Below are 18,013 nucleotides of genomic sequence, written 5' to 3'. Positions count from 1 at the left end.
GGGCATCTGTGTTTTTCCATATCCCCTCTCCTCTCCAGTTTTCCCCTCTCAAGTCTGTCTCTCTCCTGAGACTTCCCTTAGCCATTAAAGTTCCTCTTCATTTTCTGTTTTTTTTTGGGAAGTTTTAGTTTGGTTTTCCCCAGTGCATCAGGGTTGCCATTCTTTCCGTGGCGTCCTTTGTTCTCCCTTTTTCCACACTCAGCGTGCGGGTTAGTTTTTCCTTTTGTGTTACCTGTTCCAAGATCTAACTGTTCTGCACATGGGCCCACCATTGTTAGAGCGTGGTTGTTCACCCAGTAGGTGGTCTGTGTCATCACCTAGCCGACCTGGGTTTGCACCCACCTTACATGTATGTTGTCTAGAGGACCAAATGTATAAACAAGCTGTTGTAGTATCACTATGCCTCCTGAAATTAAGAATTTCTCATCCATTTTACCTCAGCATCAGTTCCAGCCACACTGATGGAGATGGAACAGACAACAGGCCCACTACAGACCTACACACTTTCTCAACAGACAGTCTATGGACTTAAATACTTGATCAAGAGACCAGCCAAAGAGCTACACGACTGATCCTATCTGGGTAACCCTTTATTTGGATTGTCTGCATTTCGACATTCAACAGACCATCTTCATAATATTGACTGTTCAAAGTTATGAATAGCTTATTAACCGATTCTCAACATGTGAGTAGAGGTTTATTTGTCTTTCAACATGTCTTATATTTCACCAATAGACTGCATGTTCCTTATCAACTAAAAGTAAGGAATTATAGTATAGATAGGATAGGTGAATAGATGTTGCGAATAACCATCAAAGTATATGCAGAGATTGTATAGCCTGCACTGTATAGATGAACAACTGTTCAATTAATTTTTATTGAGGTTCAGTTAAAGTTCAGTTACATTACATTGTAAAGCTATAAATGAAACACTGCAGTTCCTGATGAGTTTTAATAAAACTATAAATGAGTACACTGCAAACTAACAGAAAATAAGACAAATTCAAAATAAATGTCAACAAGTAACACTTGGAATAAAAAAATAAAAATTAAAATTAATTAATTTGGCTTTATATATATATATATATATATATATATATATATATATATATATTAATTAAAATTAATTAATTTGGCTTTTTATATATATATATATATATATATATATATATATATACACACACACACACACATATACAAAGCCTATAAAAAGCCAAATTTTCAGTTCAAATTCAATTACTTTTTAGGAATAAATCTTTAATTCTTAAAAAAATATTTATTTATTTATTTTTGTTCAAGAACACGCTCAAACTGGGTCAACTTTTTAAAAGAAAGTAAACAGCTTCATTATTATTAAATACAATAGAGCTTTCTTCTGCCCTTTCTAGATGCCAAGGGACAAGACCATCACTAATGGCACTATCATAAGCCACAAGAGTCCTAGAGACCCTGCTCCCATTTGTAACGGTGAGCGGTAAGGAGGCGGACGCATGTGCGCAGAAGAGCGAGACTTATTCAGGCCAAATCCAGAATCAGAGTCGGTATAACCCCTAGGGTCATATTACCAACACGGAGTGTACGGGGATACATGATTAACAAACAAAAACGCACGAAGGCAAACGGAAAGCAAGCTAAAACAAAAGACGCTAGGAAAACTCGGGGCTAAGAAACACGAAGGCATGGAGTACAAACTTAACACACACAATGATTCAAATGTAAATGCACGCACGGAGCCAATAAACAACCACAATGAACAGCCAAAAATAAGTGCACAAGGCAGGGTTTAAATACAACCAATTAAACAAGGGACAGGTGTTAAAAATCAAACGAGGGGCGGAGAAAACGAAACTATGGAACTGAACTAAAAACACAAGACAGGGAAAACATGGAACACGGAAATTCGGAGGGACTAATTGTGACACTATTGCTCGGTTTAAAAAGTATAACTCGGACAATCTGGGAGAACGTGTATGTGTTTACATCATTTTTACTATAATTTTAATGATGTATATACACTGTACAGTTTATTTATTAAGCCTTAACATTTGACAGTTTTATTTATTTACCCTTTTAACAATTTTATTTATTTAGTTTTCCCTAACTTGTGTAGATGGCAGTCCAAAATCTCTTCAGTCTTACCCCTGAGCTCCCCCCCCGTCTGGCGTGTCATATCTCATGCTATCTCTCTCACTCTGTCTCCTCTCTTCCTCCGCTTCTCTCTCTCTCTCTCTCTCTCTCTCTCTCTCTCTCTCTCTCTCTCTCTCTCTCTCTCACACACACACACACACACACAAACTGTATCACTCCCTCCCTCGCTCCACAGCAAGAATTTCAGTGCCCCTTTATTGCCATGGGTGTCCTAAGTTTCATCAGCAGCTATTTCATTATAGAGCATGACCCGGAGAAGAGGCAAATCAAAGCAAATCAACAATACTGACCAACTCAAGGAGGTACTGACAAGATATTATAAATTCACATACATAATCAGCCCACAATCTCTCTCTCTCTCTCTCTCTCTCTCTCTCTCTCCCTCCCTCTATCACGGACTACATCTCTTCCCTGCTCTCCCTCTCTCTCTCTCCCTCCCTCAACTGGCCATTAGCGGCTGTAATTTAGAGCCCTCTGATGCGTGTTATCGGCGGGGCTGCCATTTCTCTCTCCGTCCATCACCCCTCCGTCCCTCTCTCTCTCTTTCCCCTTATCCCTGCGGGTGAGAAGGAAAGTGAACCTCACAAAGACATCTAACAGGCTTCCAAAGAGGGCCTCTCATTGACTCCGAGTCACTCGATAATTAAACACACTCGGCTGTGCGTGCGTGTGCGTGGAATCCCACCCTCCTCTGCCTCTCCGATCCTGCTTAATTCAATAGAGGTCCAATTATCGACTGTACTGCCACTTTGAAATCCCTTTCAATTTATTTAAACTGTAAGTGTCTGAGGGTCAGGACCTCTGGTTTCATTCATACAGGAACACTTCACATATCACTCCAGTTAAAGCCAAGATCCAGATTCCCCCATCAGACCACGGCTCCAGTCACGTGACAGGACGTTAGTTGTATTTATTTGTGTATATAAGGGCACAGGGCAGACGTCGTGAATGAGGGTTATTCTATTAGCAGATCATTTGCTGCAAATATTTCAACGGCGACTGGGAATTTATTGTCTGGGCTCAGATCTTTGCTGAAGGACTCGAGAAAGCAAAGAAAATAAAATCAGAATTTAAAAGACGAACAGCAGGGCTCCGCCCTTCGGCCCCGCCCATGGGCCCCACCCTCTTGCATTACCTAATAAACGTGTACAGGTCCTTTTTCTCTGTTCTAAGGGTGGGCGGGGCCTCTCCTTGTGCCCTGCTCCGACAACAACCAGCCATTGGCTCTCGGTCCCAGCCTGCTGCTGCATTAGACCGCCCCCTTCTAGAACGATCCAATCACACCTCGGCCTTCGGACCGGCTGGCGCTGGTCAACCTAGTTGTCCGTGCATTTTGCGGGTATGCTGTTTCCAGTAGAATTGTGTGCGTACTCACGTACGGATGAGGACGCGCGCTCTCACGCTTGTGAGAATCCCTTGCAAAAAGATCTCGGTCTGGGTCCGCGCTCCGGCTGGACCCGCCGAGAACGTGACAAACAGTGAGCATGGCATTTTAATGGCTTACGTCCGTGTTTGGGGACCAAGGCGCGTTCTTGCAGACAAGACGTTCAGCGCGACGAACACACGGCCAGAAAGTTAACGGCGCTGACACCTGAACGCCATCAGTTATTTTTCACCGTGCGATCTGTTATCGGTCCAGCAAGTCCCGGTTTCGCAAAAGAAATAAATAAAAATAATAATTAAAAAAAAAAAGAAAAGAAGTGAAATATGATGACGCCGACGCCTTCCACAGCCCACGAGCGCGTGCAGACGGAGCATCCCCCGCCCCCGTGTCCTGATTTTCGGAGCGGATCCGCGAGAGTCGGCGAGTCCGGTCAGCCGACTGAGGGAAATTTCGAGAGAGAGAGAAGATATTTTTTGACTTAATCATTATGTCTTAATCAGGTGCTTAGTTCCCCATAGAGCAACAGTGTCATATAATTTGATCACAAAAGATAAACTGACATGAGCCACAGTGTAGTTGCTGAATTTGAAGTCAAACTTACGTGGGTTAAAGGGTATAAGTTTGAGTGAGCGGTGTGAAATGGTGTGTGTGTTGGGGGGGGGGGGGGGGGGTATATCTCGTGTTGATTAAAAGCCCACAATATCGTTGGATAACCTGAATCTTCCGATTTTCTAATGGGCTTGAAAGTGTTCAGTGCATCTCCGTGTGCCGTTAACGAGGTCACAACAGCACGGATCTGTCTCTTTACCGCTAAACGCAAGAAGAAGCAAAAACGCGTTAGTCAGGTCTCTCCACTCCTGGTTAAATTCACCATGCATCAAGAGACATGTGTCGTCTGTTTATTACACACTATATGTCTGTTTGGTTTCACCTCATTACAAAAATCCATCACCGTCTGCTCTTTAAAAAAAGTCAAAAGATCTGCTGACGTTACGGTTAGGTTCAGGTGTAAGCACAGTGATATTTAGTTGTGTGTGTGTGGACAGACAGAGAGAGTTGGAGGTCTCTAATTGAGAGTTGTGTACACACCCTGAACGAACAGTGGCAAATGGCATATGTGTGTGTTGGAGCGCATATCTAATTTTCTACCCGCTTCCTCGTTTCCGTCGGTTCATTAGACCCATCACGGCTGCCCGTGCTGGAGGCGAGGCTACCGGGGAACGCACGCGCCCACGGAACGTGAAGATTCCTCACACGCCGGTGCCTGAAAACGCCTCGCGACCTCTCACGCACGAACGGAACAGAACTCGCGGGACGTCGCTTTCATCGCTGTCTCTTTCTAAATATATATTTTTAAAAGTTGCATAGCAGTGTTTAAAAATGCGACTTTCCCCTGACTCAGGAAGGCGTGGAATTCATTTCACTTCAAATTCTAGCTTTCATTACTTACACCCCCCCCCCCTTGTAAAAACGCTCGCTGCTATGTGAAATGACATTTACCAATTTTAGACTTTTGCAGGCCACCCCCCCCCCCCCCCCGCCAAAAAAAAAAAGAAATAAAATTACGCATGACATCACATTATTGTATATATCTCAGAAAATATATATCTCAGCAGTCCTGGGAATTCATCCACAGTGGACACAAATAAGAAGCGGCGTGTCTGCTGCAGGCTAGCAGTTAGCCAGGCATCGCTCATCTGACAGAAACTGTGTACATAACCGTTTCCTTCCTGGCTAAAGGTATACGGACAGAGTTGGATGGCCTCTCTGAATTATTGTGAGATTTTCATCGAAGGGTAGCCTTCGGAGACTTGTCAGTTAGGTACAATGCCACAGTGTCGGTCTCACTTGTAGTCACTGGGGCTATAGGCCCGCCCCTTAGTGAAAATCATCCATTTCATTGGTCATATTTCCTGTCATTTTGCAGACGGACTTCCACCACAGAACCTTTCAAAATATCACAAGAGTTCCTGCAGACGTGCTACTGGGCAGGTTTGATTAGTTCCTATGATTTGTTGTCATTCTACTGTAGTTCACTGAACACATTGTCTTGCAAGCAAAAAGCCCGAGAAATGTTACGGATTTAGTTTCATTTCAAAGAGTGATAGACCACCTACCTTTATTTAAAAAGCCTGCAGCCTGTAATCTTATGTTATTACCAAATAACAGTCCATATAGACTCTGGGTGTGTGTGTTTGTGCGTGTGTGCGCGAAGTGCTACACACTGATTAAAGTGCGTTTGATGTGCTGATAGGAGGAACGTTTGTTCTGCCAGTTCTCCGTGGCAAGTGAACCCGGCGGCGTGTGGATAGGCGGGCACACCAGGGGCGGAGAGAGAGTGAGCCTGCCTGTCTGCATGCCGCCAGCATCTCTGGTCTGATCCTCAGACGAGCACGGCGCAGCAGCCGTGGTGGGGCATCCACGCGTTTCACGTGTCGACAGCGAGCAGTTGTGGACAGGTTGGTCGGTTTTTGTTTGCTAATGTTTCCGCTGACAGGGAGGGAGAGGTTTCGTGAAGACGTCAGGCATACATGGGTTGCCCCACCCTCCTTCCGACCACTCCAAAGGTGACGATGAGAGTCCTCTTTGCCCGGCCAGAGGGGCAGGGGAGTTCAGGTTCAGAAGGATGTCCACAGTTCTGCGTCGTCCAGTTGATTCCGCTAATTCATTCTACACGCGGCTTGAGATAATTAGCTAATCCATACGGCCGGAACAAAATCCAGGGAAGGACTGTTACCTTCTTGGCCGGAAGCTCTCATCTCCGCTCCCAGACAGATGTCGAAATCGCGGTGAAGCGTGAGCGCTAACTTCCCTTGGCGTTCTGCCTCGTGTCCCCGAGGCCTGGGAGTGCATTCTGGGAGACTGCATGGTGTAGAGTTTTCCCAGTGTTGACGGGCTCCACTTCACTGGATAATCAGCTGATGAGCCGCATCGAATGGATTAGGGCTGTGAGAACAGAACAGTGCTGTCACAGTGTGTATGTGTGTGTGCTTGTGTGCTTGTGTGCGTGTGTGTGTGTGTGTGTGTGTGTGTGTGTGTGTACCTTTGGATCTCCAGTACAAGACCCCCACGAGACCCAGCAGCAGGAGGAGAACAGCTCCCACAGCAGTAGTCATGAGGATATATAATAGACCACGTGCAGGGTTTTGGACATCTGAAGGCAAACGTTATACAAATGTTATGTGTATTTGTGTGCGTGTTAGTGTTTGTGTTTTTACACAGCATGCATTTTAATTGCTTTTTAAGATATTAGGAGACCATGTTGATATGCAGTAAATGCATGTTACCGTCAGTCAGAGTCTTTGCACTGTCAGTAGTGGAAGCGTCAGCTGGAGCCTTTGCACTTGTTTTGCCATCAAATCTTGATGTAAATTCTGTTGTTGAGATTCCTGGAGAGGGAGATGTGTTTGTTAGCATAAGATGGTGTACTGCTTTAGTACTACTTGTGTTTGCAAGTTTGGCTACAGTACTGACCCATTATAAATGTGTATAGGAACATTCAGGGTGGTTTACATTCATGACACTAGTAGACATGTGACTGCACCTGAGTGGGGGCAGGTGAACAAGCTCATCAGCGCATGTTTAAAAGTTTATTTAAAAACTAATTTTTATAATGAAGTGTTGACTTTCCAAGTAATGGTGTTATATCATAGAGTTAGCACTAATGCAATGGAATTATCCCTCTTGAGCATTGTGATACGGCCACAAAACAAATCAAATTATGTCAAAATAAAATTCCCAATGAAGTATTAGAAGTATTTAAAATATATATTTTAAATTTGTTTTGTATGTTGACCAAAAAGCTGTCAATTTAGGTATATAGCCTGTAATTGGACTTCTGTGGTTGGGAAATACAGTTTTGCACTGTCACTTTATTGACAGTGTCATAGTCAGGACACTTGAAGAAAAATGTCATTTTCAGGTAAAACATCTAATACTGGGTGAGATGACTCAAAAACAGATCACTTCTGTCATTTTGGGTATAGCCTTTAGTCATACTAGTGTGACTGAGAAATAGTTTGATGCTGGTAATTTCTTAGGACACATGACTTTGGACTTATGAAAGTTAATAAAAAATACAATTTTGAGGTAAAACATATGTATTTGGACAATTGGGAGCACATCTAGTACAAGATGCTAAGTCAAAAACAGTGGATTTCTGTCATTTTGTGAAGTATTGTGAAGTAATACATTTTACATCAAATTTGTATCTTTCATAAATTTTGATATGTTCTGACTATGACAATATCAAAGTGCCAGTGCAAAATAGAATTTCCCCAACCACAGTAGTTTGAGGTTTCAGTTCACACAGTTCCTACTTACTGTTTGTAGATGGTCATAGTTAGGACGCATGACTCTTTAAGAAAAATGTCATTATGAGGTAAAATAGATAAAATAGTTATTTGGACAACTGAACACATCTAGTACTAAGCAATGAATCAAAAACAGGAGATTTCTGTCACTTTGGGTGTATAAGATGTAGTGTGGCTGGGAAACAATTTTACACTGGCAGTTTATTGATACTGTCATAGTCCAACTATGCACTTTAGAAATAACATGAAAGACAAAATGAGGGTCAGTGACATTATGGATTGTTTCCAGAAGATTAAGTGATAATTTAAATCCCAGTCAAGTATTTTTAAAGTACAAGACCACTTTAACCACAAATACATCCCTATAAAAATGGATGAAATGTATATTTACCCTGGACTTGTTTTAGCTGTGCTTTTGCAAACAAACACCTAACAAGCCACATCAGTGAGAAAACACTACTCCAGTGATTTGTAGCATTCATCCTATCTCCAGTATAATAGCCTTTGATAGTCTAATAGTGCTCTATAGGTGTAACAGGTGCTACAGGTATAATGTAACACTAATTTGCTAAAGTTTATTTATGAGATTATCAATGCACTAAGAATACAGATCTAAATTACTTACCTTTAAAAGTAAGTCTGATGTATAGTTGTTCATATTCCTTATGCATACAATCGTAATCTCCCTCATCTTCCTCAGTCAGGTGTGATATGAGTAGAGAGAGATTTCCTGGAGAGTGAACAATACCCAGCTGAACTCTGTTTCTGTACTGTTCACTCTCACTGGAGATCACTTCCCATGTTTTACTGTTTGGGTTGTATTTCTTCCAGGTGAAATTTACAGGTTTGGCGTGTAGGTCTGTGCAGCTGTAGGGTAGCAGTACTGAGTCTCCTGTGTGTGCAGTGATGTGTTTTGTCTCCCTGTTGTGTTCCAATACTCAACCTGTAGAAACACACCCCACTGTCAGACTCCACCACATTTGCTTGTTAGATTAATAAATATTTACTTTAATATTATATGATTTTAGCATTGTTCTAATGACATTGACTATCCTTATAACAATGATAGTTATACGAACATTTATTACATAAATGACAGCGGCACTCACACGTATTACAAACGATAACATGAACATGAAACGAGTGACATTTAAACAAACACGATGAACACGCATACGCTTTCACAATGACGAAGAAACATTAACACGTTACATCAACATGTTACATAGACAATGATCAACAACGCCGCACACCCTGACGTGAGTTTGAATACACACAGACGGAGCGAAGTACAGGTGTGTGTAGGCGTGGCCACAAATGAAAGTCCTCCCACTGCACGTGGCTGGCCAAACCACGTGCCTCGCGGGAGGCGAGCGTTCCGTGACACTAAATACACATTAATAAAGGCTGATTCTGTCAGACAGCTGTCATACAGTCTCTTTATAACACAATACTGTCAGTTGGTTAGTTGACATAACACTTCATTCAAGGACTATAGGTTGGGGTTTTTTTTTTGTTGTTTTTTTTACATAAGTTTTAAATATGTTTGCAGTTAAAATAACATAACTAGACCCCCCCAGGAGACAGAGTCGGCTGAGAATGAGTACTGCCACTATAACCACCCCAATACCCCCAGAGGAAAATCGGGGCTGATGACCAATACCGTCACAGCGTCAGACCGTGGAGGCAGAACTGGTTGAAATATCATATAACTTTATAACTGCTGACTTTGTAGCTCAGTGTATTTCAGGCATGTCCAGCATATAACATTAATGATCAGATGTTGCTTACCAAGTGAGGTGTGACATCTTAGAACAGGCCAGATGCTTGCGGACAGCCGAGTTTTATTTGTAGCGGATTAAGCAACAATTGTAAAGTGAAACAGGCAGGGTAATAGCCAGATATAAACACACCAGGGAATTGCTCAGTACATGCGATAGAACAGCGATTATACTTGACAGGGAATTAATGGAACCAGAAAGAATAAATAGTGTAGCAAAGATGAGACATAGGAAACACTAGTAAACTGGTGATGAGGGAGTTGCAAACACAGACTGAGGGCGGTTGCGGTACATGAGATTACTACGAAAACTGAACAGATGTGAGCACCTCAAACCATGTAGTACCTTCCTGTTCTTGACACTGGCTTGGGAGGCTGAAATAAAAACCATATGACTCTGTTATAAATGAACGCTTTGACAATGACATTGTGTTGAAAGTGTTCTGGCCTGGTCCTTAAATAGAGTGTTTTATTTTGTTACTAATAAAATGGTGATTGATCTCTAATGCCACGCCAGTCTACCAGTCAAAGAAAGATCAGACAATATATGTATAACTCTGTGATAGAGCGTCAGTGTGGAAGCACTAGATTTCTTTATATCAAGCCATTGATCAAGTACCACATCCAACACATGATACTGATCACATTATTGAAGTGCTCGTCTTTGTTCACTTTTCCACCTCGCCTCCCTGAGTTTGTCTGTGTTTAGTGAGGGGTTTGCCATTGTGTCTATACAGGCAAAGGTCTGAGTAGGAACAATTTTAACAGAAATGGAAACTTGTAGAGATGATCCAGTTAGATTCCCATTCCATATAGATTCCCATTTGTCATGATCAGTCCCTTCCATGTTCCGTGTTTTCCATGTCTTGTTTTGTTCCGTTCCATAGTTTCATTTTGTCCTCACAGTGATTGCGTACACCTGTCCCTCATTTCTAAGTTCATGTATTTAAACCCTGCTGTGTGCCTTGGTCGTTGTTGTTTATTGTTTGTTTGTTCAGAGGTTTGACTGTTTGTTTCGTTTTGAATTAATGTTTGAATGTTTGATCCTTGTTTCTTTGTACTCCGTGTCTTTGTGTTTCCTAGCTTTAGTTCCTAGCCTGCTTCCCTAGTTAGCCTTTGTGTGTTTTTGTTTTGTAATGTTTCCCAGTACTCTCCATGTCAGCTCTGTGACCCTGGACTGCTTTAATGACCCTGATTTTGGATTTTCCCCTATTAAATCTCGCTCCTCTTAGCACATGCGTCCGCCTCCTTACCGCTCAACGTTACACCATTCTCATCTTTTTGAAGACTTAAGCGTCTGTCACATCTAACTGCCACATCACTCCTTTTTTGCCTGAGTGGAGCAAAATCCGGTGATTGTGGGCGGTCTTGATATTGTGTAATTTTGGAGGTAACATAAGATAGGTGGTTAAGGTACTTGACATGTAATTGGAAAGTTGTTGGTTCAAACCCCACCCTGCTAAGTAGCCACTGTTGGGCTCCAGGCACTCAATTATTCAAGTTGTACTTGGTTATAGTTGTAAGTTGCTTTGGATGGAAGCATCAGTTAAGTCTAAATGTTTATTGTAATCAGCTTGTTGTTTTGAATATTTTAACATTCTGTTTCTAATGTTTGATCATTCATGATCACCCATCTAATTTTTACATTAGGCTACTTATGTTAGTTATGGGACAATGTTGTGCTAAGTTAACAATTACAATACAATACAATAGTCGCCTACAATAAAATACAATATTACAACTTGGAGTTCCAAATTTAAAAAAAAAAGGTTTTTATCAACAGAACTGGGGGGGTCAAGCCTGTCACACACACAGTTGATTGATACATGTTTATGTGTCATCACAGTAAAAGATCCAATACTGCCTCATTCCTCATGATCTTAACACTGCCAGAATGCAATGTAGACAGAAAAGGTGGGTTACATAAATTATCCAGTCTCTGCACCACACATTTAGTAGGTTAAACCCAAAGTTAGGCTGACTGAATGGAAAAGCTGTGAGAAAGCAGGATATATTAGGACTAAGGAACCTAGTTACACATTTGAACATAACACATGCTAGGCTTTGCATAAGAGGATGCTCTTCATAATATAAATTGTATTTACAGGCTTAATTTGAAAGCAGATCATTTTTTTAAGTTTTATGTGCATTAAACCTTTGTCTTCACCTCTGCCCTTGGTTGTAGGTAAGTACGATGGGGTAAATAATTACATTAACAAAAACTCTAAATATGTCACTTCATATATCAACTTGACATCAGAGTTGACTATCAAACTTTTGTGTATGTCTATTTGCAACTTGTCATAGCAGAGCATTACCTACTTTTCAAATCAAAAATCTAAAATAAAAGACATTAGTGATTTTGATCCAGCTGGTCCACCTACATTAATGATCTGCACACTGTGCAGTTTTCAGAATGATGAGCTGAAACCTGCCTAGGCGACAATTTACAGAGTAAGTGTGTTAAAGTAATGAAACTCTTACTTACACAGGACAAGATATTTTTACCATTTGGTAACGCCAAACATGACTTAACAATAAGTCTACAAGTAACTCAGACAACCAAGACTTTGCTAGTGTATATCTAAGAAAACCCTAGAGCTGGATTTATTCATACAACCATTATTACAGTTGGATTTGGATAAAAACAGTGTTTCACCTTTAATGGTGAGTTTGATGTTTTTATATTTCCACTGGTTAAAATAACACCTGTAGACTCCCTCATCCTCTTCAGTCAGGTGTGATATGTGTAGAGAGAGATTTCCTGGAGAGTGAGCAGTACCCAGCTGAACTCTGTTTCTGTACTGTTCACTCTCACTGGAGATCACATCCCATGAGTTTCTGTTTGTGTTGTGTTTCTTCCAGGTGAAACTCTCAGGTTTGGTGTGTCCGTCAGTACAGGAGCAGGGCAGCAGTACTGAGTCTCCTGTGCATGCAGTGATGTAGTCTGTCTTCTTTTTCTCTACCAACATGCAGCCTGCAGAAACACACGATAAAGGCCTTCAGTATTAAACATGGCTGCACATGTAAATCTCAAATGGTTATTATTATATATGACATGCTTAACTATTATTATAATGTATGACATAATTATTACATATGACATAATTTAATGGTTATTATTATATATTATAAACATCTGCTGAAAAATATTTACTACACTCCTTCTAACCCGGGATCTTATGGAGGGGTCGAGAGTCTGCAAAGGTCCGTGGTGGATGAAAGCGGTAAACGGGTTGGTGATAAGGAAATAAAAAACTGGTTAGCAGCTCAGGATGCATACACACTACATAAACCAATCTGTATAAAATTTAAAAGAAACAGAGTCATTGTAAAAAAAAAACCATAGATGAACAATGGCAGGCCGATTTGCTGGACATGACCAACATAACGGGAACATGAAAGTTAGGCTAACGTGCTAACTTTCCAAGTATGCTTGGGTACGCGTGATCAAAAACAAAACAGGTGCCGAGGTTAGCAAAGCCTTTGTATCGATTCTAAAAGAAGGCAGAGTTCCTAAAAAACTTCAGCCTGATGAAGGGAAATAATTTTTAATAAAAGCTTCAAAACATTAATGAAAAAACATAACGTCAATCACTTTGCTACCGGGACGGGACAAAAAGATTAAAGTTTAGAGTCGGCGATACCGTCAGAATTTCACGATTAAAAAGACATTGTGAGAAAGGGTACGAGCAGAACTTTACGGATGAATATTTGAATATTTTACCGTTTTTGAATGTCTAAGGAAAGACCCTCCCATATCAAATTACGGAATTTCGATGGGGAAAATGTAGATGGGACCTTTTATGAACAGGAGCTGCAAAATATTTTAGTGGGAAAAGATAAAGCCTTTAAAATAGAAAAAAAATATATCTGAAAAAACTAGGAACCGATAAAAGATGTGCTTGATGAGGTGGGTTGGGTGGCCCAATAAATTTAACTCCTGGATTCCGGCCGAGGACGTCCTTAACATTGTGAAAGGTTAAAAGGTGGGGTGCTAAATCAAAATGAAATTATAATCCAATTACCATGGAAGAGAGCGGATTCTACGTGACTCTACTGAGCAACGCCTCCAAAGACATTTACCCCGATAATAAGATTTCGTGCTACACAACCAAATTTCTGAAGCCTATAGAGTTGGTGGGGGGATGGGAGGTCGCACTCACCGAGGTACAATACCCACACACGGTACTCGCTGAAGGAGCTGGACATTTTCACATTACCTTACACCCAAACAAGTATCAAAAAGTACACATACGTAGAAATCCCACTGCTTTCAGCCATTTCCGACAATTCTCCGATCGAATTTTATGTGGCAGGCAATGGTGATGATTATCAGGGCTTGAATAACACCGTTTTGCATCTAAGATGTAAAATCACAAACCTCGACGGGAGTAACATTTCTAACGATGCTAAGGTCGGCGTGGTAAACTATCCTATAGCGTCTCTGTTTTCACAAGTGGATGTTATGTTGGGTGACCGTTTCATCAACCAAGCGAGCCGCCATTGAATGTCTTTTGAATTATAGCAGGGACACTCTGGAAACAGTTTTCTGCCGGGTTGTTTTACAGAGACACAGAAGGACATGGAGGCTACGGACCCGATAGGGCATAACCTTGGACTCAGGACCAGAGCCGTTTTCAGCGCCGAAAGTAAAACCTTTGACTTGATCGGACACATTCATTCTGACATATTTTTTCAGGATAAACTTTTACTGAACGGCGTTGATATGAAAATTAAAATGGTGAGGAGTAAAGATGAGTTTTGTCTAATGAAAGAAGGAGCCGGTGATTATGTTCTAAAAATACTCATGGCTTCTCTGTGAAAAAAGTGTCCGTTTCACCAGCTGTTAAATTAGGTCACGCACTGGCTCTTTTAAGCGCCACCGCCAAATACCCCATCGACAGAGTTTGTATGAAAACCTTCAGTTTACCATCCGGGGGTCGTGTGTGCACCCAAGAAAACCTCTTCCTCGGACTGCTCCCTAAAACTCTTATTATTGGGATGCTTGACAATGAGGCTTACAGTGGAGCCTACCATAAAAATCCTTTTAATTGTGGCCACAAATGAAAGTCCTCCCACTGCACGTGGCGGGAGGCGAGCGTACCGTGACAGTGAGTAGCTTCTCATTTGTTAAACAACCATGTGGAAAGACACGTCCTGTGGTCGTGGAAAAGATGTTAAAACCCAGTGACAGAGCAGTGCAAGAACAGGTGACTCGAGCACTAGATAATGCTTCATATCAAAAAGTCAAAGATGAATGCTCATTGGTGGTGTGATTTTGTGCAGTAATACATTTAATGTTTTGTGAAAATAAGATAAGGCATTAAAAAACAAGTAATAAATCAGCGAAGGTTTGACAAGGATACACATTGTCACTGACGCAAAATGCCACCGTCACAGTATCCCTCCTGTATTTCTTTCTCAGTAGCTCCACCTAGTGGAGGATTTAGTGCTGGGTAACCTTGAATGAGTATGTGCAAATACAAATACAAGATTTTTATAATCCATTCATATTTTAATAAAACTGATGAAGATCTTAAACTGAACCGCTGGCCGAGCCAAAGACTGTCAGATGGAGTTTTTTAATTTTTTTATTTTATTTTTATAAAGAATCTAAAGTCATCTAGTCAACTGACCAGACAAACCGTTACACTGATAGAATTCAGCTGGTTGCTGCTCCAGGAAATTTCTCTCTATTCATATCTGGTCTGACTAAAGAGGACAGGGGACAGTACAGGTGTAGTGTCAGCAGTCATCATCTTATAGAGGTCAAACTCCAAGTAACAGGTAAACCAACCTCTTGTATATTTATAGTATGCATGAAATGTTGACTACCCTTAGTGATTGGTCTGTACCAATGACTATCGTACTATGAATAAAAATACAGTCAACTAGACAAATATGGAATGCTATTCTCATCTAAAATATGAATCTGAACCCACTGATGCAACACTAATAGATCACAGACCTGAAACACTCAGAAATAAAATATGACATTCTGTTTGTGCTTTATTTTAATCTCCCCATATTTAGTCCAAGGTGCCTGGGTCATGTGGTCAGAAACTGACCAGTGATAAAATAGTGGATCTCTAACACAAAATATTCATGGCCACAGATAGGCTGTACTTTCTAACTGTGGACATACTAGGTGTTTCTATTAGAGTATAAACACCCTGGAATTGTGGCTGACATGAGGCATATAAAGACATTTAGATTTCTGGTTGTTTGAGCTCCAAGTTTCAAGAATCATTGAGAAAATAAACTGCCTGACCAAAAAAAAGGTCACACACTCTAATATTTCATTGGGCTGCCTTTAGCTTTGATTACGGCATGTGTTCGCTGTGACATCATTTCCACAAGCAAGTCACAACATTTATTTCTGTCCAGAGTTGCATCAATTTTTCCCCAAGATCTTGTATTGATGATGGGAGATTTGGACCACTGTGCAAAGTCTTCTCCAGCACATCCCAAAAATTCTCAATGGGGTTCAGGTCTGGACTCTGTGGTGGCCAATCCATGTGTGAAAATGATGTCTCATGCTGGTGAACCACTCTTTTACAATTTGAGCCTGATGAATCCTGGCATTGTCATCTTGGAATATGCCCATGCCATCAGGGAAGAAAAAAATCCATTGATGGAATAACCTGGTCATTCAGTATATTCAGATTGTCAGCTGACCTCATTCTTTGGGCACATAACGTTGTTGAACCTAGACCTGACCAACTGCAGCAACCCCAGATCATAGCACTGCCCCCACAGGCTTGTACGGTAGGCACTAGGCACGATGGATGCATCATTTCAGCCGCCTCTCTTCTTATCCTGATGCACCCATCACTCTGGAACAGGGTAAATCTAGACTCATCAGACCAAATGACCTTCTTCCATTGCTCCAGAGTCCAATATTTATGCTCCCTAGCAAACTGAAGCCATTTTTGCCGGTTAGCCTCACTGACAAGTGGTTTTCTTAAGGCTACACAGCTGTTTAGTCCCAATCCCTTGAGTTCACTTCACATTGTGCGTGTGTAAATGCTCCTACTTTCACTATTAAACATGTCCATGAGTTCTACTGTTGTTTTTCTATGATTTGATTTCACTACACGTTTAAGTGATCACCGAGCACGATCATTCAAGATTTCTTTCCGACCACATTCCTTCTTCGAAGATGATGTTTCCCCGCTGTCCTTCCACTTTTTAATAAGGCATTGGCCAGTTCTTAACCTGATTCTAGTAGTTTCAGCATCTCCTTAGATGTTCTCTCTGCTTGATGTATGCCAATAATTTGACACTTCTGAAACAGATTAACATCTTTTCCACGACCACAGGATGTGTCTTTCGACATGGTTGTTTAACAACTGAGAAGGTACTCACTGCATCAGTTAGGGTTAAATAACTTGTTTCCAGCTGAAACATAATCAACTATGCAGTAATTATCCAATAGGAGGCTCTTACCTATTTGCTTAGTTAAATCCAGGTGGTGACCTTTTTTTTTTTGGACATGTAGTGTATGATTCACAGTATTAAGTCCCACCTCTTTGATATCTGCAATTATTTGATTCTCTCACAGAAAATTATTGATTTGTATTTAAAAGAAAAGGCAATTTGCTTGCTTCAGAAAGGAAACACTGCACCTACAGAGCCCTGTAGCCTCAGACTAAGCTGTTGTATTACCACCACTGACACACAGCAAACTGACACACAGGAAACTGAACATTTCTGCTTGTACAAATTGTAAATCCATCAGTTCTGTAGTATAAAATCTAAAGCTAAATGTACAAAATACATAACAGCCCTGAACCCTCATTACTTATAACTGATCACACTTTGCTATTCTTGCAGAGCCTCCATATAAACCTAGAAAGCCTAAGAGAGAGTAATGGAATTTACAAACTCAAAAAAATGATTTATTGCTTGATTTGTTTTCACCCTCCATTTATATATATATAAATTATTGTTGTTATTATTATTATTATATGATTTATGATGTGACAATATTATATGAAAATAATTTAAAACACAATGAGGGATCCTCAAAATAGTTTTATTGACTTAAAAAAAAAATTAAAATGTAATTGTGAAATATTCAAGTGATTAAAGTAAATAAAACTTCCGAGTCTTAAACGAATACGTACCACCCAGTCTTTAATGTCCGCTGCCGGTCATGTAGTCATACTCAAACTTGCGTATGGATCTCGGGTGGGGGTGTGGGGGTGGGTGTGGGTGTGTCTCTCTCTCTCTCTCTCTCTCTCTCTCTCTCTCTCTCTCTCTCTCTCTCTCTCTCTCTCTCTCTCTCTCTCACCCACCCATTCACCCCTCCCACTCCCTCCCATTGGTTGATTCTCTAGAGGTTACACCTCCTCACCCCCCCCCGCCCACCATCATGCAGGA

At 41.0% G+C, this 18,013-nt stretch overlaps 1 long non-coding RNA gene across 1 annotated transcript; it reads right to left on the bottom strand.

Moving 5' to 3' along the window:
* Positions 1-6,734: 6,734 nt before the first annotated feature.
* On the bottom strand, positions 6,735-17,778 carry LOC145660019 (uncharacterized). Its single transcript, XR_014126236.1, has 3 exons — positions 17,758-17,778; positions 12,285-12,602; positions 6,735-6,921 (listed from the first exon to the last, which is right to left on the bottom strand). It is a non-coding gene; the product is annotated as an uncharacterized LOC145660019 (long non-coding RNA).
* Positions 17,779-18,013: the final 235 nt, after the last annotated feature.

Source organism: Electrophorus electricus, chromosome 2 (genome assembly GCF_041902795.1).
Source record: "Electrophorus electricus isolate QZ-2024a chromosome 2, ASM4190279v1, whole genome shotgun sequence".
Taxonomy (NCBI): domain Eukaryota; kingdom Metazoa; phylum Chordata; class Actinopteri; order Gymnotiformes; family Gymnotidae; genus Electrophorus; species Electrophorus electricus.
The sequence above is the reverse complement of the archived record's forward strand: the minus strand, read 5'-3'. Positions and strand labels throughout refer to the sequence as shown.